We start from the raw sequence: 27104 nt of genomic DNA on the forward strand, positions 1-27104 counted from the left end.
AAACATTTCTCTTTAAGCATTTTGCAAAAATGCTGAACTTGCATGGCATATACAAGCGTTCAGCTAGGGCTGTCTGGGAAGGTTGCATGAAAGAAATCTAAAACCAGAGGCCCTTGGAATAGCCTGTTTTGAGAAGTTTCATCACAGAAGAATCAACTGTAGACATCTGTTTCTGTAGTGTAGTGGTTATCACGTTCGCCTCACACGCGAAAGGTCCCCGGTTCGAAACCGGGCAGAAACAGTTGTTATATTGTCTTGGCTGCAATGTTGAGAGGTGCCATTTTGCCATGAAATTGTCCAGGCCCTGAAGATGGTTTCATGCAGACTCATTCCAAGAAAGTGAATTCTCTTAAAAACACTAAAGTAATTGGCATGTGGATGTATCTGTTGATTCACAGACCTCGCTTTCATAAGAGCCCTGCATTCTGTTCATTGCTCACCTAGAACATGCATTAACTTTGGGAATTGTTGGCACCAACAGGCATCTTAGTTTAGTGGAGTGTTTCTGGTGTTTAAGTGCAGAAGCCCTGGGCTCAATTCCTCGGTGACCCTTCTCAAGGTGATGATACAAATGCATCGTCACCTTTACGTTTAATGTCAGAATTGTTTATTTCTATTTGGTGGTGTATGAATGCTTGCAATAGTATGTTGATTTTTTCTAGCCTTGAATGAATAAAAGCAAATCACTCCTCTTTATGTATTTTTCTAATACATTGATATTTGCATCTCCTTTCCTAGCCTGCATTTTTCACTATCTTACAGGCTGTATATAATAAGTATCAATTCAGGGGCCCTTCTATTACTCAATTCACAACTATTCTATCCTGGCATTGATAAGCAATCTACATCTGCTTCTGTTGTGTATTGGTTATCATGTTTACCTGACGTGTGAAAACCCCATGTTTGACAGTGCGCGTTAATAAAGAGACCAATGATTTGTATTAAAAGTTGGCATGTGTTTTTGTTACCTTGCACCGGCCAAAAAGTGCCGGAAATGACTTCATTTGCAGTCACTTGAAAAGTAGGGATTCTCAAATAAATGGTAAGAGGTTGGAACAAATCTAAAGGAATGCATGGCATATCTATATGTATGTGTACGCAGGTATCCATATATAAAGATAGATAGATAGATAGATAGATAGATAGATAGATAGATAGATAGATAGATAGATAGATAGATAGATAGATAGATAGATAGATAGATAGATAGATAGATAGATAGATAGATAGATAGATAGATAGATAGATAGATAGATAGATAGATAGATAGATATTGGGAGAGAGAGAGCGTTAATATAAACTGAGACTTTATTTTCCATCAAGCTGTCTTTCCTTTCCTTCAGGAGCAGAATGTTCTGATCATCAGCGCTCCAGAATCTAGTGCTTGGTTGGCAAGCATCACACATTGTGATGTGTTAGCTAAGAGTTCCATGTCGTTCAGACTCATATATTCCTCTGTAGTTGTACCTTGGTGATTCAACAAAATGTGGCATCATAAGCAGCATTCTACTGCCATAGACTGGGCAGAAAAAACATTTAGAATTTCACTGAAAAAGAAAAAAAGCATACTTAGGCAGAGCTTTCTGGACAGTAAGGACATTAGAGTAAGTGATGAATAAGCACTGCTTTTGTTAATTTACATAGGCAGAACAGAGACTGCTGGGAAAAGCCTGAAATTAAAGGCACAGAAAATGCCTGCTTCTGGATAGAACACTGAGAAGGGTTGAAAGTTTTTTCTCTGACCCTGGCCACTTATACAAGCAATCCTATGATAGTCAGAAGGACCCACCCTAAAAAGGAAGGGACAGCCATTTGGACCCTTTCCACCTTTTCTATATCTCGCCTGATCGAGCCTGATTGAGCGGATTAGCACATGTACTTCTCATTTTGGGAAGGTATTGCTTAGCTTGCTACCAGCAGCTCAGTTATGTTATGATGTTAGAGGCTTGCAAGGAATGCTTTAGTCCTGCATTAGGCAGTTTTTATTGCTACTTGCATTCAAGGGAAAGATAATTAGCCAGAATCTGTGACCCAGTTATTCAGCTTGGCATTCCGATTTGCACAAAGGGAATAAGCATTTGAGAAAAAATGCAACATGTGTTTCTTATGTTGTTATGAACAGCTTTTTATTCTTTCTCTTTAGGGTCTAGCCACTGCAGAAATAGATAAATAAGTGCTGACTTCCTGTAAGACGTGTCCAATGCTGGGACAAAATAAAAGGGGACACTTATAAATGATAGTGATATCATTTGAGAAAGGGTAAGTTGACACTGAATTTCATGTGTATTCACAGACCAAGCATGAAAAAGTCCCCAGCATGATCTTCATTGCGTGCTTAGAGCTGGTATTAGCTTTTCAGAGGTGCAGGCCTTTCGAAGGCTCGTTGGTCTAGGGGTATGATTCTCGCTTTGGGTGCGAGAGGTCCCGGGTTCAAATCCCGGACGAGCCCTTTCATTGGTGCTTTTTTAAAGTAGTATTGAAGTATGCATTTCAAAGCCAATATCAATTTTCTCTTTGCAGTAGTGGATGAATATTTGCTAGAGTCTCATGCTTTTAACCTTGCCCTGCCTGAGCAAATAGGAAACATTTCTCTTTAAGCATTTTGCAAAAATGCTGAACTTGCATGGCATATACAAGCGTTCAGCTAGGGCTGTCTGGGAAGGTTGCATGAAAGAAATCTAAAACCAGAGGCCCTTGGAATAGCCTGTTTTGAGAAGTTTCATCACAGAAGAATCAACTGTAGACATCTGTTTCTGTAGTGTAGTGGTTATCACGTTCGCCTCACACGCGAAAGGTCCCCGGTTCGAAACCGGGCAGAAACAGTTGTTATATTGTCTTGGCTGCAATGTTGAGAGGTGCCATTTTGCCATGAAATTGTCCAGGCCCTGAAGATGGTTTCATGCAGACTCATTCCAAGAAAGTGAATTCTCTTAAAAACACTAAAGTAATTGGCATGTGGATGTATCTGTTGATTCACAGACCTCGCTTTCATAAGAGCCCTGCATTCTGTTCATTGCTCACCTAGAACATGCATTAACTTTGGGAATTGTTGGCACCAACAGGCATCTTAGTTTAGTGGAGTGTTTCTGGTGTTTAAGTGCAGAAGCCCTGGGCTCAATTCCTCGGTGACCCTTCTCAAGGTGATGATACAAATGCATCGTCACCTTTACGTTTAATGTCAGAATTGTTTATTTCTATTTGGTGGTGTATGAATGCTTGCAATAGTATGTTGATTTTTTCTAGCCTTGAATGAATAAAAGCAAATCACTCCTCTTTATGTATTTTTCTAATACATTGATATTTGCATCTCCTTTCCTAGCCTGCATTTTTCACTATCTTACAGGCTGTATATAATAAGTATCAATTCAGGGGCCCTTCTATTACTCAATTCACAACTATTCTATCCTGGCATTGATAAGCAATCTACATCTGCTTCTGTTGTGTATTGGTTATCATGTTTACCTGACGTGTGAAAGCCCCATGTTTGACAGTGCGCGTTAATAAAGAGACCAATGATTTGTATTAAAAGTTGGCATGTGTTTTTGTTACCTTGCACCGGCCAAAAAGTGCCGGAAATGACTTCATTTGCAGTCACTTGAAAAGTAGGGATTCTCAAATAAATGGTAAGAGGTTGGAACAAATCTAAAGGAATGCATGGCATATCTATATGTATGTGTACGCAGGTATCCATATATAAAGATAGATAGATAGATAGATAGATAGATAGATAGATAGATAGATAGATAGATAGATAGATAGATAGATAGATAGATAGATAGATAGATAGATAGATAGATAGATAGATAGATAGATAGATAGATAGATAGATAGATAGATATTGGGAGAGAGAGAGCGTTAATATAAACTGAGACTTTATTTTCCATCAAGCTGTCTTTCCTTTCCTTCAGGAGCAGAATGTTCTGATCATCAGCGCTCCAGAATCTAGTGCTTGGTTGGCAAGCATCACACATTGTGATGTGTTAGCTAAGAGTTCCATGTCGTTCAGACTCATATATTCCTCTGTAGTTGTACCTTGGTGATTCAACAAAATGTGGCATCATAAGCAGCATTCTACTGCCATAGACTGGGCAGAAAAAACATTTAGAATTTAACTGAAAAAGAAAAAAAGCATACTTAGGCAGAGCTTTCTGGACAGTAAGGACATTAGAGTAAGTGATGAATAAGCACTGCTTTTGTTAATTTACATAGGCAGAACAGAGACTGCTGGGAAAAGCCTGAAATTAAAGGCACAGAAAATGCCTGCTTCTGGATAGAACACTGAGAAGGGTTGAAAGTTTTTTCTCTGACCCTGGCCACTTATACAAGCAATCCTATGATAGTCAGAAGGACCCACCCTAAAAAGGAAGGGACAGCCATTTGGACCCTTTCCACCTTTTCTATATCTCGCCTGATCGAGCCTGATTGAGCGGATTAGCACATGTACTTCTCATTTTGGGAAGGTATTGCTTAGCTTGCTACCAGCAGCTCAGTTATGTTATGATGTTAGAGGCTTGCAAGGAATGCTTTAGTCCTGCATTAGGCAGTTTTTATTGCTACTTGCATTCAAGGGAAAGATAATTAGCCAGAATCTGTGACCCAGTTATTCAGCTTGGCATTCCGATTTGCACAAAGGGAATAAGCATTTGAGAAAAAATGCAACATGTGTTTCTTATGTTGTTATGAACAGCTTTTTATTCTTTCTCTTTAGGGTCTAGCCACTGCAGAAATAGATAAATAAGTGCTGACTTCCTGTAAGACGTGTCCAATGCTGGGACAAAATAAAAGGGGACACTTATAAATGATAGTGATATAATTTGAGAAAGGGTAAGTTGACACTGAATTTCATGTGTATTCACAGACCAAGCATGAAAAAGTCCCCAGCATGATCTTCATTGCGTGCTTAGAGCTGGTATTAGCTTTTCAGAGGTGCAGACCTTTCGAAGGCTCGTTGGTCTAGGGGTATGATTCTCGCTTTGGGTGCGAGAGGTCCCGGGTTCAAATCCCGGACGAGCCCTTTCATTGGTGCTTTTTTAAAGTAGTATTGAAGTATGCATTTCAAAGCCAATATCAATTTTCTCTTTGCAGTAGTGGATGAATATTTGCTAGAGTCTCATGCTTTTAACCTTGCCCTGCCTGAGCAAATAGGAAACATTTCTCTTTAAGCATTTTGCAAAAATGCTGAACTTGCATGGCATATACAAGCGTTCAGCTAGGGCTGTCTGGGAAGGTTGCATGAAAGAAATCTAAAACCAGAGGCCCTTGGAATAGCCTGTTTTGAGAAGTTTCATCACAGAAGAATCAACTGTAGTCATCTGTTTCTGTAGTGTAGTGGTTATCACGTTCGCCTCACACGCGAAAGGTCCCCGGTTCGAAACCGGGCAGAAACAGTTGTTATATTGTCTTGGCTGCAATGTTGAGAGGTGCCGTTTTGCCATGAAATTGTCCAGGCCCTGAAGATGGTTTCATGCAGACTCATTCCAAGAAAGTGAATTCTCTTAAAAACACTAAAGTAATTGGCATGTGGATGTATCTGTTGATTCACAGACCTCGCTTTCATAAGAGCCCTGCATTCTGTTCATTGCTCACCTAGAACATGCATTAACTTTGGGAATTGTTGGCACCAACAGGCATCTTAGTTTAGTGGAGTGTTTCTGGTGTTTAAGTGCAGAAGCCCTGGGCTCAATTCCTCGGTGACCCTTCTCAAGGTGATGATACAAATGCATCGTCACCTTTACGTTTAATGTCAGAATTGTTTATTTCTATTTGGTGGTGTATGAATGCTTGCAATAGTATGTTGATTTTTTCTAGCCTTGAATGAATAAAAGCAAATCACTCCTCTTTATGTATTTTTCTAATACATTGATATTTGCATCTCCTTTCCTAGCCTGCATTTTTCACTATCTTACAGGCTGTATATAATAAGTATCAATTCAGGGGCCCTTCTATTACTCAATTCACAACTATTCTATCCTGGCATTGATAAGCAATCTACATCTGCTTCTGTTGTGTATTGGTTATCATGTTTACCTGACGTGTGAAAGCCCCATGTTTGACAGTGCGCGTTAATAAAGAGACCAATGATTTGTATTAAAAGTTGGCATGTGTTTTTGTTACCTTGCACCGGCCAAAAGGTGCCGGAAATGACTTCATTTGCAGTCACTTGAAAAGTAGGGATTCTCAAATAAATGGTAAGAGGTTGGAACAAATCTAAAGGAATGCATGGCATATCTATATGTATGTGTACGCAGGTATCCATATATAAAGATAGATAGATAGATAGATAGATAGATAGATAGATAGATAGATAGATAGTAGATAGATAGATAGATAGATAGATAGATAGATCGATAGATAGATAGATAGATAGATAGATAGATAGATAGATAGATAGATAGATAGATAGATATTCAGAGAGAGAGAGCGTTAATATAAACTGAGACTTTATTTTCCATCAAGCTGTCTTTCCTTTCCTTCAGGAGCAGAATGTTCTGATCATCAGCGCTCCAGAATCTAGTGCTTGGTTGGCAAGCATCACACATTGTGATGTGTTAGCTAAGAGTTCCATGTCGTTCAGACTCATATATTCCTCTGTAGTTGTACCTTGGTGATTCAACAAAATGTGGCATCATAAGCAGCATTCTACTGCCATAGACTGGGCAGAAAAAACATTTAGAATTTCACAGAAAAAGAAAAAAAGCATACTTAGGCAGAGCTTTCTGGACAGTAAGGACATTAGAGTAAGTGATGAATAAGCACTGCTTTTGTTAATTTACATAGGCAGAACAGAGACTGCTGGGAAAAGCCTGAAATTAAAGGCACAGAAAATGCCTGCTTCTGGATAGAACACTGAGAAGGGTTGAAAGTTTTTTCTCTGACCCTGGCCACTCGTACAAGCAATCCTATGATAGTCAGAAGGACCCACCCTAAAAAGGAAGGGACAGCCATTTGGACCCTTTCCACCTTTTCTATATCTCGCCTGATCGAGCCTGATCGAGCGCTGATTGAGCGGATTAGCACATGTACTTCTCATTTTGGGAAGGTATTGCTTAGCTTGCTACCAGCAGCTCAGTTATGTTATGATGTTAGAGGCTTGCAAGGAATGCTTTAGTCCTGCATTAGGCAGTTTTTATTGCTACTTGCATTCAAGGGAAAGATAATTAGCCAGAATCTGTGACCCAGTTATTCAGCTTGGCATTCCGATTTGCGCAAAGGGAATAAGCATTTGAGAAAAAATGCAACATGTGTTTCTTATGTTGTTATGAACAGCTTTTTATTCTTTCTCTTTAGGGTCTAGCCACTGCAGAAATAGATAAATAAGTGCTGACTTCCTGTAAGACGTGTCCAATGCTGGGACAAAATAAAAGGGGACACTTATAAATGATAGTGATATCATTTGAGAAAGGGTAAGTTGACACTGAATTTCATGTGTATTCACAGACCAAGCATGAAAAAGTCCCCAGCATGATCTTCATTGCGTGCTTAGAGCTGGTATTAGCTTTTCAGAGGTGCAGACCTTTCGAAGGCTCGTTGGTCTAGGGGTATGATTCTCGCTTTGGGTGCGAGAGGTCCCGGGTTCAAATCCCGGACGAGCCCTTTCATTGGTGCTTTTTTAAAGTAGTATTGAAGTATGCATTTCAAAGCCAATATCAATTTTCTCTTTGCAGTAGTGGATGAATATTTGCTAGAGTCTCATGCTTTTAACCTTGCCCTGCCTGAGCAAATAGGAAACATTTCTCTTTAAGCATTTTGCAAAAATGCTGAACTTGCATGGCATATACAAGCGTTCAGCTAGGGCTGTCTGGGAAGGTTGCATGAAAGAAATCTAAAACCAGAGGCCCTTGGAATAGCCTGTTTTGAGAAGTTTCATCACAGAAGAATCAACTGTAGACATCTGTTTCTGTAGTGTAGTGGTTATCACGTTCGCCTCACACGCGAAAGGTCCCCGGTTCGAAACCGGGCAGAAACAGTTGTTATATTGTCTTGGCTGCAATGTTGAGAGGTGCCGTTTTGCCATGAAATTGTCCAGGCCCTGAAGATGGTTTCATGCAGACTCATTCCAAGAAAGTGAATTCTCTTAAAAACACTAAAGTAATTGGCATGTGGATGTATCTGTTGATTCACAGACCTCGCTTTGAAAAGAGCCCTGCATTCTGTTCATTGCTCACCTAGAACATGCATTAACTTTGGGAATTGTTGGCTCCAACAGGCATCTTAGTTTAGTGGAGTGTTTCTGGTGTTTAAGTGCAGAAGCCCTGGGCTCAATTCCTCGGTGACCCTTCTCAAGGTGATGATACAAATGCATCGTCACCTTTACGTTTAATGTCAGAATTGTTTATTTCTATTTGGTGGTGTATGAATGCTTGCAATAGTATGTTGATTTTTTCTAGCCTTGAATGAATAAAAGCAAATCACTCCTCTTTATGTATTTTTCTAATACATTGATATTTGCATCTCCTTTCCTAGCCTGCATTTTTCACTATCTTACAGGCTGTATATAATAGGTATCAATTCAGGGGCCCTTCTTCTACTCAATTCACAACTGTTCTATCCCGGCATTGATAAGCAATCTACATCTGCTTCTGTTGTATATTGGTTATCATGTTTACCTGACGTGTGAAAGCCCCATGTTTGACAGTGCGCGTTAATAAAGAGACCAATGATTTTTATTAAAAGTTGTCATGTGTTTTTGTTACCTTGCACCGGCCAAAAAGTGCCGGAAATGACTTCATTTGCAGTCACTTGAAAAGTAGGGATTCTCAAATAAATGGTAAGAGGTTGGAACAAATCTAAAGGAATGCATGGCATATCTATATGTATGTGTACGCAGGTATCCATATATAAAGATAGATAGATAGATAGATAGATAGATAGATAGATAGATAGATAGATAGATAGATAGATAGATAGATAGATAGATAGATAGATAGATAGATAGATAGATAGATAGATAGATAGATAGATAGATAGATAGATAGATAGATAGATAGATAGATAGATAGATAGATAGATAGATATTGGGAGAGAGAGAGCGTTAATATAAACTGAGACTTTATTTTCCATCAAGCTGTCTTTCCTTTCCTTCAGGAGCAGAATGTTCTGATCATCAGCGCTCCAGAATCTAGTGCTTGGTTGGCAAGCATCACACATTGTGATGTGTTAGCTAAGAGTTCCATGTCGTTCAGACTCATATATTCCTCTGTAGTTGTACCTTGGTGATTCAACAAAATGTGGCATCATAAGCAGCATTCTACTGCCATAGACTGGGCAGAAAAAACATTTAGAATTTCACTGAAAAAGAAAAAAAGCATACTTAGGCAGAGCTTTCTGGACAGTAAGGACATTAGAGTAAGTGATGAATAAGCACTGCTTTTGTTAATTTACATAGGCAGAACAGAGACTGCTGGGAAAAGCCTGAAATTAAAGGCACAGAAAATGCCTGCTTCTGGATAGAACACTAAGAAGGGTTGAAAGTTTTTTCTCTGACCCTGGCCACTCTTACAAGCAATCCTATGATAGTCAGAAGGACCCACCCTAAAAAGGAAGGGACAGCCATTTGGACCCTTTCCACCTTTTCTATATCTCGCCTGATCTCGCCTGATCGAGCGCTGATTGAGCGGATTAGCACATGTACTTCTCATTTTTGGAAGGTATTGCTTAGCTTGCTACCAGCAGCTCAGTTATGTTATGATGTTAGAGGCTTGCAAGGAATGCTTTAGTCCTGCATTAGGCAGTTTTTATTGCTACTTGCATTCAAGGGAAAGATAATTAGCCAGAATCTGTGGCCCAGTTATTCAGCTTGGCATTCCGATTTGCACAAAGGGAATAAGCATTTGAGAAAAAATGCAACATGTGTTTCTTATGTTGTTATGAACAGCTTTTTATTCTTTCTCTTTAGGGTCTAGCCACTGCAGAAATAGATAAATAAGTGCTGACTTCCTGTAAGACGTGTCCAATGCTGGGACAAAATAAAAGGGGACACTTATAAATGATAGTGATATCATTTGAGAAAGGGTAAGTTGACACTGAATTTCATGTGTATTCACAGACCAAGCATGAAAAAGTCCCCAGCATGATCTTCATTGCGTGCTTAGAGCTGGTATTAGCTTTTCAGAGGTGAGGGTCTTTCGAAGGCTCGTTGGTCTAGGGGTATGATTCTCGCTTTGGGTGCGAGAGGTCCTGGGTTCAAATCCCGGACGATCCCTTTCATTGGTGCTTTTTTAAAGTAGTATTGAAGTATGCATTTCAAAGCCAATATCAATTTTCTCTTTGCAGTAGTGGATGAATATTTGCTAGAGTCTCATGCTTTTAACCTTGCCCTGCCTGAGCAAATAGGAAACATTTCTCTTTAAGCATTTTGCAAAAATGCTGAACTTGCATGGCATATACAAGCGTTCAGCTAGGGCTGTCTGGGAAGGTTGCATGAAAGAAATCTAAAACCAGAGGCCCTTGGAATAGCCTGTTTTGAGAACTTTCATCACAGAAGAATCAACTGTAGACATCTGTTTCTGTAGTGTAGTGGTTATCACGTTTGCCTCACACGCGAAAGGTCCCCGGTTCGAAACCGGGCAGAAACAGTTGTTATATTGTCTTGGCTGCAATGTTGAGAGGTGCCGTTTTGCCATGAAATTGTCCAGGCCCTGAAGATGGTTTCATGCAGACTCGTTCCAAGAAAGTGAATTCTCTTAAAAACACTAAAGTAATTGGCATGTGGATGTATCTGTTGATTCACAGACCTCGCTTTGAAAAGAGCCCTGCATTCTGTTCATTGCTCACCTAGAACATGCATTAACTTTGGGAATTGTTGGCACCAACAGGCATCTTAGTTTAGTGGAGTGTTTCTGGTGTTTAAGTGCAGAAGCCCTGGGCTCAATTCCTCGGTGACCCTTCTCAAGGTGATGATACAAATGCATCGTCACCTTTACGTTTAATGTCAGAATTGTTTATTTCTATTTGGTGGTGTATGAATGCTTGCAATAGTATGTTGATTTTTTCTAGCCTTGAATGAATAAAAGCAAATCACTCCTCTTTATGTATTTTTCTAATACATTGATATTTGCATCTCCTTTCCTAGCCTGCATTTTTCACTATCTTACAGGCTGTATATAATAAGTATCAATTCAGGGGCCCTTCTTCTACTCAATTCACAACTGTTCTATCCCGGCATTGATAAGCAATTTACATCTGCTTCTGTTGTATATTGGTTATCATGTTTACCTGACGTGTGAAAGCCCCATGTTTGACAGTGCGCGTTAATAAAGAGACCAATGATTTTTATTAAAAGTTGTCATGTGTTTTTGTTACCTTGCACCGGCCAAAAAGTGCCGGAAATGACTTCATTTGCAGTCACTTGAAAAGTAGGGATTCTCAAATAAATGGTAAGAGGTTGGAACAAATCTAAAGGAATGCATGGCATATCTATATGTATGTGTACGCAGGTATCCATATATAAAGATAGATAGATAGATAGATAGATAGATAGATAGATAGATAGATAGATAGATAGATAGATAGATAGATAGATAGATAGATAGATAGATAGATAGATAGATAGATAGATAGATAGATAGATAGATAGATAGATAGATAGATAGATAGATAGATAGATAGATAGATATTGGGAGAGAGAGAGCGTTAATATAAACTGAGACTTTATTTTCCATCAAGCTGTCTTTCCTTTCCTTCAGGAGCAGAATGTTCTGATCATCAGCGCTCCAGAATCTAGTGCTTGGTTGGCAAGCATCACACATTGTGATGTGTTAGCTAAGAGTTCCATGTCGTTCAGACTCATATATTCCTCTGTAGTTGTACCTTGGTGATTCAACAAAATGTGGCATCATAAGCAGCATTCTACTGCCATAGACTGGGCAGAAAAAACATTTAGAATTTCACTGAAAAAGAAAAAAAGCATACTTAGGCAGAGCTTTCTGGACAGTAAGGACATTAGAGTAAGTGATGAATAAGCACTGCTTTTGTTAATTTACATAGGCAGAACAGAGACTGCTGGGAAAAGCCTGAAATTAAAGGCACAGAAAATGCCTGCTTCTGGATAGAACACTGAGAAGGGTTGAAAGTTTTTTCTCTGACCCTGGCCACTTATACAAGCAATCCTATGATAGTCAGAAGGACCCACCCTAAAAAGGAAGGGACAGCCATTTGGACCCTTTCCACCTTTTCTATATCTCGCCTGATCGAGCCTGATTGAGCGGATTAGCACATGTACTTCTCATTTTGGGAAGGTATTGCTTAGCTTGCTACCAGCAGCTCAGTTATGTTATGATGTTAGAGGCTTGCAAGGAATGCTTTAGTCCTGCATTAGGCAGTTTTTATTGCTACTTGCATTCAAGGGAAAGATAATTAGCCAGAATCTGTGACCCAGTTATTCAGCTTGGCATTCCGATTTGCACAAAGGGAATAAGCATTTGAGAAAAAATGCAACATGTGTTTCTTATGTTGTTATGAACAGCTTTTTATTCTTTCTCTTTAGGGTCTAGCCACTGCAGAAATAGATAAATAAGTGCTGACTTCCTGTAAGACGTGTCCAATGCTGGGACAAAATAAAAGGGGACACTTATAAATGATAGTGATATCATTTGAGAAAGGGTAAGTTGACACTGAATTTCATGTGTATTCACAGACCAAGCATGAAAAAGTCCCCAGCATGATCTTCATTGCGTGCTTAGAGCTGGTATTAGCTTTTCAGAGGTGCAGACCTTTCGAAGGCTCGTTGGTCTAGGGGTATGATTCTCGCTTTGGGTGCGAGAGGTCCCGGGTTCAAATCCCGGACGAGCCCTTTCATTGGTGCTTTTTTAAAGTAGTATTGAAGTATGCATTTCAAAGCCAATATCAATTTTCTCTTTGCAGTAGTGGATGAATATTTGCTAGAGTCTCATGCTTTTAACCTTGCCCTGCCTGAGCAAATAGGAAACATTTCTCTTTAAGCATTTTGCAAAAATGCTGAACTTGCATGGCATATACAAGCGTTCAGCTAGGGCTGTCTGGGAAGGTTGCATGAAAGAAATCTAAAACCAGAGGCCCTTGGAATAGCCTGTTTTGAGAAGTTTCATCACAGAAGAATCAACTGTAGACATCTGTTTCTGTAGTGTAGTGGTTATCACGTTCGCCTCACACGCGAAAGGTCCCCGGTTCGAAACCGGGCAGAAACAGTTGTTATATTGTCTTGGCTGCAATGTTGAGAGGTGCCGTTTTGCCATGAAATTGTCCAGGCCCTGAAGATGGTTTCATGCAGACTCATTCCAAGAAAGTGAATTCTCTTAAAAACACTAAAGTAATTGGCATGTGGATGTATCTGTTGATTCACAGACCTCGCTTTCATAAGAGCCCTGCATTCTGTTCATTGCTCACCTAGAACATGCATTAACTTTGGGAATTGTTGGCACCAACAGGCATCTTAGTTTAGTGGAGTGTTTCTGGTGTTTAAGTGCAGAAGCCCTGGGCTCAATTCCTCGGTGACCCTTCTCAAGGTGATGATACAAATGCATCGTCACCTTTACGTTTAATGTCAGAATTGTTTATTTCTATTTGGTGGTGTATGAATGCTTGCAATAGTATGTTGATTTTTTCTAGCCTTGAATGAATAAAAGCAAATCACTCCTCTTTATGTATTTTTCTAATACATTGATATTTGCATCTCCTTTCCTAGCCTGCATTTTTCACTATCTTACAGGCTGTATATAATAAGTATCAATTCAGGGGCCCTTCTATTACTCAATTCACAACTATTCTATCCTGGCATTGATAAGCAATCTACATCTGCTTCTGTTGTGTATTGGTTATCATGTTTACCTGACGTGTGAAAGCCCCATGTTTGACAGTGCGCGTTAATAAAGAGACCAATGATTTGTATTAAAAGTTGGCATGTGTTTTTGTTACCTTGCACCGGCCAAAAGGTGCCGGAAATGACTTCATTTGCAGTCACTTGAAAAGTAGGGATTCTCAAATAAATGGTAAGAGGTTGGAACAAATCTAAAGGAATGCATGGCATATCTATATGTATGTGTACGCAGGTATCCATATATAAAGATAGATAGATAGATAGATAGATAGATAGATAGATAGATAGATAGATAGATAGATAGATAGATAGATAGATAGATAGATAGATAGTAGATAGATAGATAGATAGATAGATAGATAGATAGATAGATAGATCGATAGATAGATAGATAGATAGATAGATAGATAGATAGATAGATAGATAGATAGATAGATAGATAGATAGATAGATAGATAGATAGATAGATAGATAGATAGATAGATAGATAGATATTCAGAGAGAGAGAGCGTTAATATAAACTGAGACTTTATTTTCCATCAAGCTGTCTTTCCTTTCCTTCAGGAGCAGAATGTTCTGATCATCAGCGCTCCAGAATCTAGTGCTTGGTTGGCAAGCATCACACATTGTGATGTGTTAGCTAAGAGTTCCATGTCGTTCAGACTCATATATTCCTCTGTAGTTGTACCTTGGTGATTCAACAAAATGTGGCATCATAAGCAGCATTCTACTGCCATAGACTGGGCAGAAAAAACATTTAGAATTTCACAGAAAAAGAAAAAAAGCATACTTAGGCAGAGCTTTCTGGACAGTAAGGACATTAGAGTAAGTGATGAATAAGCACTGCTTTTGTTAATTTACATAGGCAGAACAGAGACTGCTGGGAAAAGCCTGAAATTAAAGGCACAGAAAATGCCTGCTTCTGGATAGAACACTGAGAAGGGTTGAAAGTTTTTTCTCTGACCCTGGCCACTCGTACAAGCAATCCTATGATAGTCAGAAGGACCCACCCTAAAAAGGAAGGGACAGCCATTTGGACCCTTTCCACCTTTTCTATATCTCGCCTGATCGAGCCTGATCGAGCGCTGATTGAGCGGATTAGCACATGTACTTCTCATTTTGGGAAGGTATTGCTTAGCTTGCTACCAGCAGCTCAGTTATGTTATGATGTTAGAGGCTTGCAAGGAATGCTTTAGTCCTGCATTAGGCAGTTTTTATTGCTACTTGCATTCAAGGGAAAGATAATTAGCCAGAATCTGTGACCCAGTTATTCAGCTTGGCATTCCGATTTGCGCAAAGGGAATAAGCATTTGAGAAAAAATGCAACATGTGTTTCTTATGTTGTTATGAACAGCTTTTTATTCTTTCTCTTTAGGGTCTAGCCACTGCAGAAATAGATAAATAAGTGCTGACTTCCTGTAAGACGTGTCCAATGCTGGGACAAAATAAAAGGGGATACTTATAAATGATAGTGATATCATTTGAGAAAGGGTAAGTTGACACTGAATTTCATGTGTATTCACAGACCAAGCATGAAAAAGTCCCCAGCATGATCTTCATTGCGTGCTTAGAGCTGGTATTAGCTTTTCAGAGGTGCGGGCCTTTCGAAGGCTCGTTGGTCTAGGGGTATGATTCTCGCTTTGGGTGCGAGAGGTCCCGGGTTCAAATCCCGGACGAGCCCTTTCATTGGTGCTTTTTTAAAGTAGTATTGAAGTATGCATTTCAAAGCCAATATCAATTTTCTCTTTGCAGTAGTGGATGAATATTTGCTAGAGTCTCATGCTTTTAACCTTGCCCTGCCTGAGCAAATAGGAAACATTTCTCTTTAAGCATTTTGCAAAAATGCTGAACTTGCATGGCATATACAAGCGTTCAGCTAGGGCTGTCTGGGAAGGTTGCATGAAAGAAATCTAAAACCAGAGGCCCTTGGAATAGCCTGTTTTGAGAAGTTTCATCACAGAAGAATCAACTGTAGACATCTGTTTCTGTAGTGTAGTGGTTATCACGTTCGCCTCACACGCGAAAGGTCCCCGGTTCGAAACCGGGCAGAAACAGTTGTTATATTGTCTTGGCTGCAATGTTGAGAGGTGCCGTTTTGCCATGAAATTGTCCAGGCCCTGAAGATGGTTTCATGCAGACTCATTCCAAGAAAGTGAATTCTCTTAAAAACACTAAAGTAATTGGCATGTGGATGTATCTGTTGATTCACAGACCTCGCTTTGAAAAGAGCCCTGCATTCTGTTCATTGCTCACCTAGAACATGCATTAACTTTGGGAATTGTTGGCTCCAACAGGCATCTTAGTTTAGTGGAGTGTTTCTGGTGTTTAAGTGCAGAAGCCCTGGGCTCAATTCCTCGGTGACCCTTCTCAAGGTGATGATACAAATGCATCGTCACCTTTACGTTTAATGTCAGAATTGTTTATTTCTATTTGGTGGTGTATGAATGCTTGCAATAGTATGTTGATTTTTTCTAGCCTTGAATGAATAAAAGCAAATCACTCCTCTTTATGTATTTTTCTAATACATTGATATTTGCATCTCCTTTCCTAGCCTGCATTTTTCACTATCTTACAGGCTGTATATAATAAGTATCAATTCAGGGGCCCTTCTTCTACTCAATTCACAACTGTTCTATCCCGGCATTGATAAGCAATCTACATCTGCTTCTGTTGTATATTGGTTATCATGTTTACCTGACGTGTGAAAGCCCCATGTTTGACAGTGCGCGTTAATAAAGAGACCAATGATTTTTATTAAAAGTTGTCATGTGTTTTTGTTACCTTGCACCGGCCAAAAAGTGCCGGAAATGACTTCATTTGCAGTCACTTGAAAAGTAGGGATTCTCAAATAAATGGTAAGAGGTTGGAACAAATCTAAAGGAATGCATGGCATATCTATATGTATGTGTACGCAGGTATCCATATATAAAGATAGATAGATAGATAGATAGATAGATAGATAGATAGATAGATAGATAGATAGATAGATAGATAGATAGATAGATAGATAGATAGATAGATAGATAGATAGATAGATAGATAGATAGATAGATAGATAGATAGATAGATAGATAGATAGATAGATAGATAGATAGATATTGGGAGAGAGAGAGCGTTAATATAAACTGAGACTTTATTTTCCATCAAGCTGTCTTTCCTTTCCTTCAGGAGCAGAATGTTCTGATCATCAGCGCTCCAGAATCTAGTGCTTGGTTGGCAAGCATCACACATTGTGATGTGTTAGCTAAGAGTTCCATGTCGTTCAGACTCATATATTCCTCTGTAGTTGTACCTTGGTGATTCAACAAAATGTGGCATCATAAGCAGCATTCTACTGCCATAGACTGGGCAGAAAAAACATTTAGAATTTCACTGAAAAAGAAAAAAAGCATACTTAGGCAGAGCTTTCTGGACAGTAAGGACATTAGAGTAAGTGATGAATAAGCACTGCTTTTGTTAATTTACATAGGCAGAACAGAGACTGCTGGGAAAAGCCTGAAATTAAAGGCACAGAAAATGCCTGCTTCTGGATAGAACACTGAGAAGGGTTGAAAGTTTTTTCTCTGACCCTGGCCACTCGTACAAGCAATCCTATGATAGTCAGAAGGACCCACCCTAAAAAGGAAGGGACAGCCATTTGGACCCTTTCCACCTTTTCTATATCTCGCCTGATCGAGCCTGATCGAGCGCTGATTGAGCGAATTAGCACATGTACTTTTCATTTTGGGAAGGTATTGCTTAGCTTGCTACCAGCAGCTCAGTTATGTTATGATGTTAGAGGCTTGCAAGGAATGCTTTAGTCCTGCATTAGGCAGTTTTTATTGCTACTTGCATTCAAGGGAAAGATAATTAGCCAGAATCTGTGACCCAGTTATTCAGCTTGGCATTCCGATTTGCACAAAGGGAATAAGCATTTGAGAAAAAATGCAACATGTGTTTCTTATGTTGTTATGAACAGCTTTTTATTCTTTCTCTTTAGGGTCTAGCCACTGCAGAAATAGATAAATAAGTGCTGACTTCCTGTAAGACGTGTCCAATGCTGGGACAAAATAAAAGGGGACACTTATAAATGATAGTGATATCATTTGAGAAAGGGTAAGTTGACACTGAATTTCATGTGTATTCACAGACCAAGCATGAAAAAGTCCCCAGCATGATCTTCATTGCGTGCTTAGAGCTGGTATTAGCTTTTCAGAGGTGTGGGCCTTTCGAAGGCTCGTTGGTCTAGGGGTATGATTCTCGCTTTGGGTGCGAGAGGTTCCGGGTTCAAATCCCGGACAAGCCCTTTCATTGGTGCTTTTTTAAAGTAGTATTGAAGTATGCATTTCAAAGCCAATATCAATTTTCTCTTTGCAGTAGTGGATGAATATTTGCTAGAGTCTCATGCTTTTAACCTTGCCCTGCCTGAGCAAATAGGAAACATTTCTCTTTAAGCATTTTGCAAAAATGCTGAACTTGCATGGCATATACAAGCGTTCAGCTAGGGCTGTCTGGGAAGGTTGCATGAAAGAAATCTAAAACCAGAGGCCCTTGGAATAGCCTGTTTTGAGAAGTTTCATCACAGAAGAATCAACTGTAGACATCTGTTTCTGTAGTGTAGTGGTTATCACGTTCGCCTCACACGCGAAAGGTCCCCGGTTCGAAACCGGGCAGAAACAGTTGTTATATTGTCTTGGCTGCAATGTTGAGAGGTGCTGTTTTGCCATGAAATTGTCCAGGCCCTGAAGATGGTTTCATGCAGACTCATTCCAAGAAAGTGAATTCTCTTAAAAACACTAAAGTAATTGGCATGTGGATGTATCTGTTGATTCACAGACCTCGCTTTCATAAGAGCCCTGCATTCTGTTCATTGCTCACCTAGAACATGCATTAACTTTGGGAATTGTTGGCACCAACAGGCATCTTAGTTTAGTGGAGTGTTTCTGGTGTTTAAGTGCAGAAGCCCTGGGCTCAATTCCTCGGTGACCCTTCTCAAGGTGATGATACAAATGCATCGTCACCTTTACGTTTAATGTCAGAATTGTTTATTTCTATTTGGTGGTGTATGAATGCTTGCAATAGTATGTTGATTTTTTCTAGCCTTGAATGAATAAAAGCAAATCACTCCTCTTTATGTATTTTTCTAATACATTGATATTTGCATCTCCTTTCCTAGCCTGCATTTTTCACTATCTTACAGGCTGTATATAATAAGTATCAATTCAGGGGCCCTTCTATTACTCAATTCACAACTATTCTATCCTGGCATTGATAAGCAATCTACATCTGCTTCTGTTGTGTATTGGTTATCATGTTTACCTGACGTGTGAAAGCCCCATGTTTGACAGTGCGCGTTAATAAAGAGACCAATGATTTGTATTAAAAGTTGGCATGTGTTTTTGTTACCTTGCACCGGCCAAAAAGTGCCGGAAATGACTTCATTTGCAGTCACTTGAAAAGTAGGGATTCTCAAATAAATGGTAAGAGGTTGGAACAAATCTAAAGGAATGCATGGCATATCTATATGTATGTGTACGCAGGTATCCATATATAAAGATAGATAGATAGATAGATAGATAGATAGATAGATAGATAGATAGATAGATAGATAGATAGATAGATAGATAGATAGATAGATAGATAGATAGATAGATAGATAGATAGATAGATAGATAGATAGATAGATAGATAGATAGATAGATAGATAGATATTGGGAGAGAGAGAGCGTTAATATAAACTGAGACTTTATTTTCCATCAAGCTGTCTTTCCTTTCCTTCAGGAGCAGAATGTTCTGATCATCAGCGCTCCAGAATCTAGTGCTTGGTTGGCAAGCATCACACATTGTGATGTGTTAGCTAAGAGTTCCATGTCGTTCAGACTCATATATTCCTCTGTAGTTGTACCTTGGTGATTCAACAAAATGTGGCATCATAAGCAGCATTCTACTGCCATAGACTGGGCAGAAAAAACATTTAGAATTTCACTGAAAAAGAAAAAAAGCATACTTAGGCAGAGCTTTCTGGACAGTAAGGACATTAGAGTAAGTGATGAATAAGCACTGCTTTTGTTAATTTACATAGGCAGAACAGAGACTGCTGGGAAAAGCCTGAAATTAAAGGCACAGAAAATGCCTGCTTCTGGATAGAACACTAAGAAGGGTTGAAAGTTTTTTCTCTGACCCTGGCCACTCTTACAAGCAATCCTATGATAGTCAGAAGGACCCACCCTAAAAAGGAAGGGACAGCCATTTGGACCCTTTCCACCTTTTCTATATCTCGCCTGATCGAGCCTGATCGAGCGCTGATTGAGCGGATTAGCACATGTACTTCTCATTTTTGGAAGGTATTGCTTAGCTTGCTACCAGCAGCTCAGTTATGTTATGATGTTAGAGGCTTGCAAGGAATGCTTTAGTCCTGCATTAGGCAGTTTTTATTGCTACTTGCATTCAAGGGAAAGATAATTAGCCAGAATATGTGGCCCAGTTATTCAGCTTGGCATTCCGATTTGCACAAAGGGAATAAGCATTTGAGAAAAAATGCAACATGTGTTTCTTATGTTGTTATGAACAGCTTTTTATTCTTTCTCTTTAGGGTCTAGCCACTGCAGAAATAGATAAATAAGTGCTGACTTCCTGTAAGACGTGTCCAATGCTGGGACAAAATAAAAGGGGACACTTATAAATGATAGTGATATCATTTGAGAAAGGGTAAGTTGACACTGAATTTCATGTGTATTCACAGACCAAGCATGAAAAAGTCCCCAGCATGATCTTCATTGCGTGCTTAGAGCTGGTATTAGCTTTTCAGAGGTGAGGGTCTTTCGAAGGCTCGTTGGTCTAGGGGTATGATTCTCGCTTTGGGTGCGAGAGGTCCCGGGTTCAAATCCCGGACGATCCCTTTCATTGGTGCTTTTTTAAAGTAGTATTGAAGTATGCATTTCAAAGCCAATATCAATTTTCTCTTTGCAGTAGTGGATGAATATTTGCTAGAGTCTCATGCTTTTAACCTTGCCCTGCCTGAGCAAATAGGAAACATTTCTCTTTAAGCATTTTGCAAAAATGCTGAACTTGCATGGCATATACAAGCGTTCAGCTAGGGCTGTCTGGGAAGGTTGCATGAAAGAAATCTAAAACCAGAGGCCCTTGGAATAGCCTGTTTTGAGAACTTTCATCACAGAAGAATCAACTGTAGACATCTGTTTCTGTAGTGTAGTGGTTATCACGTTTGCCTCACACGCGAAAGGTCCCCGGTTCGAAACCGGGCAGAAACAGTTGTTATATTGTCTTGGCTGCAATGTTGAGAGGTGCCGTTTTGCCATGAAATTGTCCAGGCCCTGAAGATGGTTTCATGCAGACTCGTTCCAAGAAAGTGAATTCTCTTAAAAACACTAAAGTAATTGGCATGTGGATGTATCTGTTGATTCACAGACCTCGCTTTGAAAAGAGCCCTGCATTCTGTTCATTGCTCACCTAGAACATGCATTAACTTTGGGAATTGTTGGCACCAACAGGCATCTTAGTTTAGTGGAGTGTTTCTGGTGTTTAAGTGCAGAAGCCCTGGGCTCAATTCCTCGGTGACCCTTCTCAAGGTGATGATACAAATGCATCGTCACCTTTACGTTTAATGTCAGAATTGTTTATTTCTATTTGGTGGTGTATGAATGCTTGCAATAGTATGTTGATTTTTTCTAGCCTTGAATGAATAAAAGCAAATCACTCCTCTTTATGTATTTTTCTAATACATTGATATTTGCATCTCCTTTCCTAGCCTGCATTTTTCACTATCTTACAGGCTGTATATAATAAGTATCAATTCAGGGGCCCTTCTTCTACTCAATTCACAACTGTTCTATCCCGGCATTGATAAGCAATTTACATCTGCTTCTGTTGTATATTGGTTATCATGTTTACCTGACGTGTGAAAGCCCCATGTTTGACAGTGCGCGTTAATAAAGAGACCAATGATTTTTATTAAAAGTTGTCATGTGTTTTTGTTACCTTGCACCGGCCAAAAAGTGCCGGAAATGACTTCATTTGCAGTCACTTGAAAAGTAGGGATTCTCAAATAAATGGTAAGAGGTTGGAACAAATCTAAAGGAATGCATGGCATATCTATATGTATGTGTACGCAGGTATCCATATATAAAGATAGATAGATAGATAGATAGATAGATAGATAGATAGATAGATAGATAGATAGATAGATAGATAGATAGATAGATAGATAGATAGATAGATAGATAGATAGATAGATAGATAGATAGATAGATAGATAGATAGATAGATAGATAGATAGATAGATAGATAGATAGATATTGGGAGAGAGAGAGCGTTAATATAAACTGAGACTTTATTTTCCATCAAGCTGTCTTTCCTTTCCTTCAGGAGCAGAATGTTCTGATCATCAGCGCTCCAGAATCTAGTGCTTGGTTGGCAAGCATCACACATTGTGATGTGTTAGCTAAGAGTTCCATGTCGTTCAGACTCATATATTCCTCTGTAGTTGTACCTTGGTGATTCAACAAAATGTGGCATCATAAGCAGCATTCTACTGCCATAGACTGGGCAGAAAAAACATTTAGAATTTCACTGAAAAAGAAAAAAAGCATACTTAGGCAGAGCTTTCTGGACAGTAAGGACATTAGAGTAAGTGATGAATAAGCACTGCTTTTGTTAATTTACATAGGCAGAACAGAGACTGCTGGGAAAAGCCTGAAATTAAAGGCACAGAAAATGCCTGCTTCTGGATAGAACACTGAGAAGGGTTGAAAGTTTTTTCTCTGACCCTGGCCACTTATACAAGCAATCCTATGATAGTCAGAAGGACCCACCCTAAAAAGGAAGGGACAGCCATTTGGACCCTTTCCACCTTTTCTATATCTCGCCTGATCGAGCCTGATCGAGCGCTGATTGAGCGGATTAGCACATGTACTTCTCATTTTGGGAAGGTATTGCTTAGCTTGCTACCAGCAGCTCAGTTATGTTATGATGTTAGAGGCTTGCAAGGAATGCTTTAGTCCTGCATTAGGCAGTTTTTATTGCTACTTGCATTCAAGGGAAAGATAATTAGCCAGAATCTGTGACCCAGTTATTCAGCTTGGCATTCCGATTTGCACAAAGGGAATAAGCATTTGAGAAAAAATGCAACATGTGTTTCTTATGTTGTTATGAACAGCTTTTTATTCTTTCTCTTTAGGGTCTAGCCACTGCAGAAATAGATAAATAAGTGCTGACTTCCTGTAAGACGTGTCCAATGCTGGGACAAAATAAAAGGGGACACTTATAAATGATAGTGATATCATTTGAGAAAGGGTAAGTTGACACTGAATTTCATGTGTATTCACAGACCAAGCATGAAAAAGTCCCCAGCATGATCTTCATTGCGTGCTTAGAGCTGGTATTAGCTTTTCAGAGGTGCAGGCCTTTCGAAGGCTCGTTGGTCTAGGGGTATGATTCTCGCTTTGGGTGCGAGAGGTCCCGGGTTCAAATCCCGGACGAGCCCTTTCATTGGTGCTTTTTTAAAGTAGTATTGAAGTATGCATTTCAAAGCCAATATCAATTTTCTCTTTGCAGTAGTGGATGAATATTTGCTAGAGTCTCATGCTTTTAACCTTGCCCTGCCTGAGCAAATAGGAAACATTTCTCTTTAAGCATTTTGCAAAAATGCTGAACTTGCATGGCATATACAAGCGTTCAGCTAGGGCTGTCTGGGAAGGTTGCATGAAAGAAATCTAAAACCAGAGGCCCTTGGAATAGCCTGTTTTGAGAAGTTTCATCACAGAAGAATCAACTGTAGACATCTGTTTCTGTAGTGTAGTGGTTATCACGTTCGCCTCACACGCGAAAGGTCCCCGGTTCGAAACCGGGCAGAAACAGTTGTTATATTGTCTTGGCTGCAATGTTGAGAGGTGCCGTTTTGCCATGAAATTGTCCAGGCCCTGAAGATGGTTTCATGCAGACTCATTCCAAGAAAGTGAATTCTCTTAAAAACACTAAAGTAATTGGCATGTGGATGTATCTGTTGATTCACAGACCTCGCTTTCATAAGAGCCCTGCATTCTGTTCATTGCTCACCTAGAACATGCATTAACTTTGGGAATTGTTGGCACCAACAGGCATCTTAGTTTAGTGGAGTGTTTCTGGTGTTTAAGTGCAGAAGCCCTGGGCTCAATTCCTCGGTGACCCTTCTCAAGGTGATGATACAAATGCATCGTCACCTTTACGTTTAATGTCAGAATTGTTTATTTCTATTTGGTGGTGTATGAATGCTTGCAATAGTATGTTGATTTTTTCTAGCCTTGAATGAATAAAAGCAAATCACTCCTCTTTATGTATTTTTCTAATACATTGATATTTGCATCTCCTTTCCTAGCCTGCATTTTTCACTATCTTACAGGCTGTATATAATAAGTATCAATTCAGGGGCCCTTCTATTACTCAATTCACAACTATTCTATCCTGGCATTGATAAGCAATCTACATCTGCTTCTGTTGTGTATTGGTTATCATGTTTACCTGACGTGTGAAAACCCCATGTTTGACAGTGCGCGTTAATAAAGAGACCAATGATTTGTATTAAAAGTTGGCATGTGTTTTTGTTACCTTGCACCGGCCAAAAAGTGCCGGAAATGACTTCATTTGCAGTCACTTGAAAAGTAGGGATTCTCAAATAAATGGTAAGAGGTTGGAACAAATCTAAAGGAATGCATGGCATATCTATATGTATGTGTACGCAGGTATCCATATATAAAGATAGATAGATAGATAGATAGATAGATAGATAGATAGATAGATAGATAGATAGATAGATAGATAGATAGATAGATAGATAGATAGATAGATAGATAGATAGATAGATAGATAGATAGATAGATAGATAGATAGATATTGGGAGAGAGAGAGCGTTAATATAAACTGAGACTTTATTTTCCATCAAGCTGTCTTTCCTTTCCTTCAGGAGCAGAATGTTCTGATCATCAGCGCTCCAGAATCTAGTGCTTGGTTGGCAAGCATCACACATTGTGATGTGTTAGCTAAGAGTTCCATGTCGTTCAGACTCATATATTCCTCTGTAGTTGTACCTTGGTGATTCAACAAAATGTGGCATCATAAGCAGCATTCTACTGCCATAGACTGGACAGAAAAAACATTTAGAATTTCACTGAAAAAGAAAAAAAGCATACTTAGGCAGAGCTTTCTGGACAGTAAGGACATTAGAGTAAGTGATGAATAAGCACTGCTTTTGTTAATTTACATAGGCAGAACAGAGACTGCTGGGAAAAGCCTGAAATTAAAGGCACAGAAAATGCCTGCTTCTGGATAGAACACTGAGAAGGGTTGAAAGTTTTTTCTCTGACCCTGGCCACTTATACAAGCAATCCTATGATAGTCAGAAGGACCCACCCTAAAAAGGAAGGGACAGCCATTTGGACCCTTTCCACCTTTTCTATATCTCGCCTGATCGAGCCTGATTGAGCGGATTAGCACATGTACTTCTCATTTTGGGAAGGTATTGCTTAGCTTGCTACCAGCAGCTCAGTTATGTTATGATGTTAGAGGCTTGCAAGGAATGCTTTAGTCCTGCATTAGGCAGTTTTTATTGCTACTTGCATTCAAGGGAAAGATAATTAGCCAGAATCTGTGACCCAGTTATTCAGCTTGGCATTCCGATTTGCACAAAGGGAATAAGCATTTGAGAAAAAATGCAACATGTGTTTCTTATGTTGTTATGAACAGCTTTTTATTCTTTCTCTTTAGGGTCTAGCCACTGCAGAAATAGATAAATAAGTGCTGACTTCCTGTAAGACGTGTCCAATGCTGGGACAAAATAAAAGGGGACACTTATAAATTATAGTGATATCATTTGAGAAAGGGTAAGTTGACACTGAATTTCATGTGTATTCACAGACCAAGCATGAAAAAGTCCCCAGCATGATCTTCATTGCGTGCTTAGAGCTGGTATTAGCTTTTCAGAGGTGCAGGCCTTTCGAAGGCTCGTTGGTCTAGGGGTATGATTCTCGCTTTGGGTGCGAGAGGTCCCGGGTTCAAATCCCGGACGAGCCCTTTCATTGGTGCTTTTTTAAAGTAGTATTGAAGTATGCATTTCAAAGCCAATATCAATTTTCTCTTTGCAGTAGTGGATGAATATTTGCTAGAGTCTCATGCTTTTAACCTTGCCCTGCCTGAGCAAATAGGAAACATTTCTCTTTAAGCATTTTGCAAAAATGCTGAACTTGCATGGCATATACAAGCGTTCAGCTAGGGCTGTCTGGGAAGGTTGCATGAAAGAAATCTAAAACCAGAGGCCCTTGGAATAGCCTGTTTTGAGAAGTTTCATCACAGAAGAATCAACTGTAGACATCTGTTTCTGTAGTGTAGTGGTTATCACGTTCGCCTCACACGCGAAAGGTCCCCGGTTCGAAACCGGGCAGAAACAGTTGTTATATTGTCTTGGCTGCAATGTTGAGAGGTGCCATTTTGCCATGAAATTGTCCAGGCCCTGAAGATGGTCTCATGCAGACTCATTCCAAGAAAGTGAATTCTCTTAAAAACACTAAAGTAATTGGCATGTGGATGTATCTGTTGATTCACAGACCTCGCTTTCATAAGAGCCCTGCATTCTGTTCATTGCTCACCTAGAACATGCATTAACTTTGGGAATTGTTGGCACCAACAGGCATCTTAGTTTAGTGGAGTGTTTCTGGTGTTTAAGTGCAGAAGCCCTGGGCTCAATTCCTCGGTGACCCTTCTCAAGGTGATGATACAAATGCATCGTCACCTTTACGTTTAATGTCAGAATTGTTTATTTCTATTTGGTGGTGTATGAATGCTTGCAATAGTATGTTGATTTTTTCTAGCCTTGAATGAATAAAAGCAAATCACTCCTCTTTATGTATTTTTCTAATACATTGATATTTGCATCTCCTTTCCTAGCCTGCATTTTTCACTATCTTACAGGCTGTATATAATAAGTATCAATTCAGGGGCCCTTCTATTACTCAATTCACAACTATTCTATCCTGGCATTGATAAGCAATCTACATCTGCTTCTGTTGTGTATTGGTTATCATGTTTACCTGACGTGTGAAAACCCCATGTTTGACAGTGCGCGTTAATAAAGAGACCAATGATTTGTATTAAAAGTTGGCATGTGTTTTTGTTACCTTGCACCGGCCAAAAAGTGCCGGAAATGACTTCATTTGCAGTCACTTGAAAAGTAGGGATTCTCAAATAAATGGTAAGAGGTTGGAACAAATCTAAAGGAATGCATGGCATATCTATATGTATGTGTACGCAGGTATCCATATATAAAGATAGATAGATAGATAGATAG

The 27104-nt window shown here is 39.4% G+C and overlaps 18 non-coding genes across 18 annotated transcripts; all 18 read left to right on the forward strand.

Moving 5' to 3' along the window:
• Positions 1 to 168: 168 nt before the first annotated feature.
• TRNAV-CAC (transfer RNA valine (anticodon CAC)) lies at positions 169 to 241 on the forward strand. Its single transcript has one exon. It is a non-coding gene; the product is annotated as a tRNA-Val (tRNA).
• A 2136-nt stretch (positions 242 to 2377) lies between these two features.
• Positions 2378 to 2449, forward strand: TRNAP-UGG (transfer RNA proline (anticodon UGG)). Its single transcript has one exon. It is a non-coding gene; the product is annotated as a tRNA-Pro (tRNA).
• Positions 2450 to 2749: 300 nt separating this feature from the next.
• TRNAV-CAC (transfer RNA valine (anticodon CAC)) lies at positions 2750 to 2822 on the forward strand. Its single transcript has one exon. It is a non-coding gene; the product is annotated as a tRNA-Val (tRNA).
• A 2120-nt stretch (positions 2823 to 4942) lies between these two features.
• Positions 4943 to 5014, forward strand: TRNAP-UGG (transfer RNA proline (anticodon UGG)). Its single transcript has one exon. It is a non-coding gene; the product is annotated as a tRNA-Pro (tRNA).
• Positions 5015 to 5314: 300 nt separating this feature from the next.
• TRNAV-CAC (transfer RNA valine (anticodon CAC)) lies at positions 5315 to 5387 on the forward strand. The gene has a single exon. It is a non-coding gene; the product is annotated as a tRNA-Val (tRNA).
• A 2134-nt stretch (positions 5388 to 7521) lies between these two features.
• TRNAP-UGG (transfer RNA proline (anticodon UGG)) lies at positions 7522 to 7593 on the forward strand. Its single transcript has one exon. It is a non-coding gene; the product is annotated as a tRNA-Pro (tRNA).
• A 300-nt stretch (positions 7594 to 7893) lies between these two features.
• TRNAV-CAC (transfer RNA valine (anticodon CAC)) lies at positions 7894 to 7966 on the forward strand. The gene has a single exon. It is a non-coding gene; the product is annotated as a tRNA-Val (tRNA).
• Positions 7967 to 10501: 2535 nt separating this feature from the next.
• Positions 10502 to 10574, forward strand: TRNAV-CAC (transfer RNA valine (anticodon CAC)). The gene has a single exon. It is a non-coding gene; the product is annotated as a tRNA-Val (tRNA).
• Positions 10575 to 12718: 2144 nt separating this feature from the next.
• On the forward strand, positions 12719 to 12790 carry TRNAP-UGG (transfer RNA proline (anticodon UGG)). Its single transcript has one exon. It is a non-coding gene; the product is annotated as a tRNA-Pro (tRNA).
• Positions 12791 to 13090: 300 nt separating this feature from the next.
• TRNAV-CAC (transfer RNA valine (anticodon CAC)) lies at positions 13091 to 13163 on the forward strand. The gene has a single exon. It is a non-coding gene; the product is annotated as a tRNA-Val (tRNA).
• A 2238-nt stretch (positions 13164 to 15401) lies between these two features.
• TRNAP-UGG (transfer RNA proline (anticodon UGG)) lies at positions 15402 to 15473 on the forward strand. The gene has a single exon. It is a non-coding gene; the product is annotated as a tRNA-Pro (tRNA).
• Positions 15474 to 15773: 300 nt separating this feature from the next.
• Positions 15774 to 15846, forward strand: TRNAV-CAC (transfer RNA valine (anticodon CAC)). The gene has a single exon. It is a non-coding gene; the product is annotated as a tRNA-Val (tRNA).
• A 2531-nt stretch (positions 15847 to 18377) lies between these two features.
• Positions 18378 to 18450, forward strand: TRNAV-CAC (transfer RNA valine (anticodon CAC)). The gene has a single exon. It is a non-coding gene; the product is annotated as a tRNA-Val (tRNA).
• A 2519-nt stretch (positions 18451 to 20969) lies between these two features.
• On the forward strand, positions 20970 to 21042 carry TRNAV-CAC (transfer RNA valine (anticodon CAC)). The gene has a single exon. It is a non-coding gene; the product is annotated as a tRNA-Val (tRNA).
• Positions 21043 to 23201: 2159 nt separating this feature from the next.
• Positions 23202 to 23273, forward strand: TRNAP-UGG (transfer RNA proline (anticodon UGG)). The gene has a single exon. It is a non-coding gene; the product is annotated as a tRNA-Pro (tRNA).
• A 300-nt stretch (positions 23274 to 23573) lies between these two features.
• Positions 23574 to 23646, forward strand: TRNAV-CAC (transfer RNA valine (anticodon CAC)). The gene has a single exon. It is a non-coding gene; the product is annotated as a tRNA-Val (tRNA).
• A 2116-nt stretch (positions 23647 to 25762) lies between these two features.
• Positions 25763 to 25834, forward strand: TRNAP-UGG (transfer RNA proline (anticodon UGG)). The gene has a single exon. It is a non-coding gene; the product is annotated as a tRNA-Pro (tRNA).
• A 300-nt stretch (positions 25835 to 26134) lies between these two features.
• Positions 26135 to 26207, forward strand: TRNAV-CAC (transfer RNA valine (anticodon CAC)). The gene has a single exon. It is a non-coding gene; the product is annotated as a tRNA-Val (tRNA).
• The last annotated feature ends 897 nt before the right edge of the window (positions 26208 to 27104 follow it).

This window comes from Lissotriton vulgaris, unplaced genomic scaffold (assembly GCF_964263255.1).
Source record: "Lissotriton vulgaris unplaced genomic scaffold, aLisVul1.2 SCAFFOLD_1545, whole genome shotgun sequence".
Taxonomy (NCBI): domain Eukaryota; kingdom Metazoa; phylum Chordata; class Amphibia; order Caudata; family Salamandridae; genus Lissotriton; species Lissotriton vulgaris.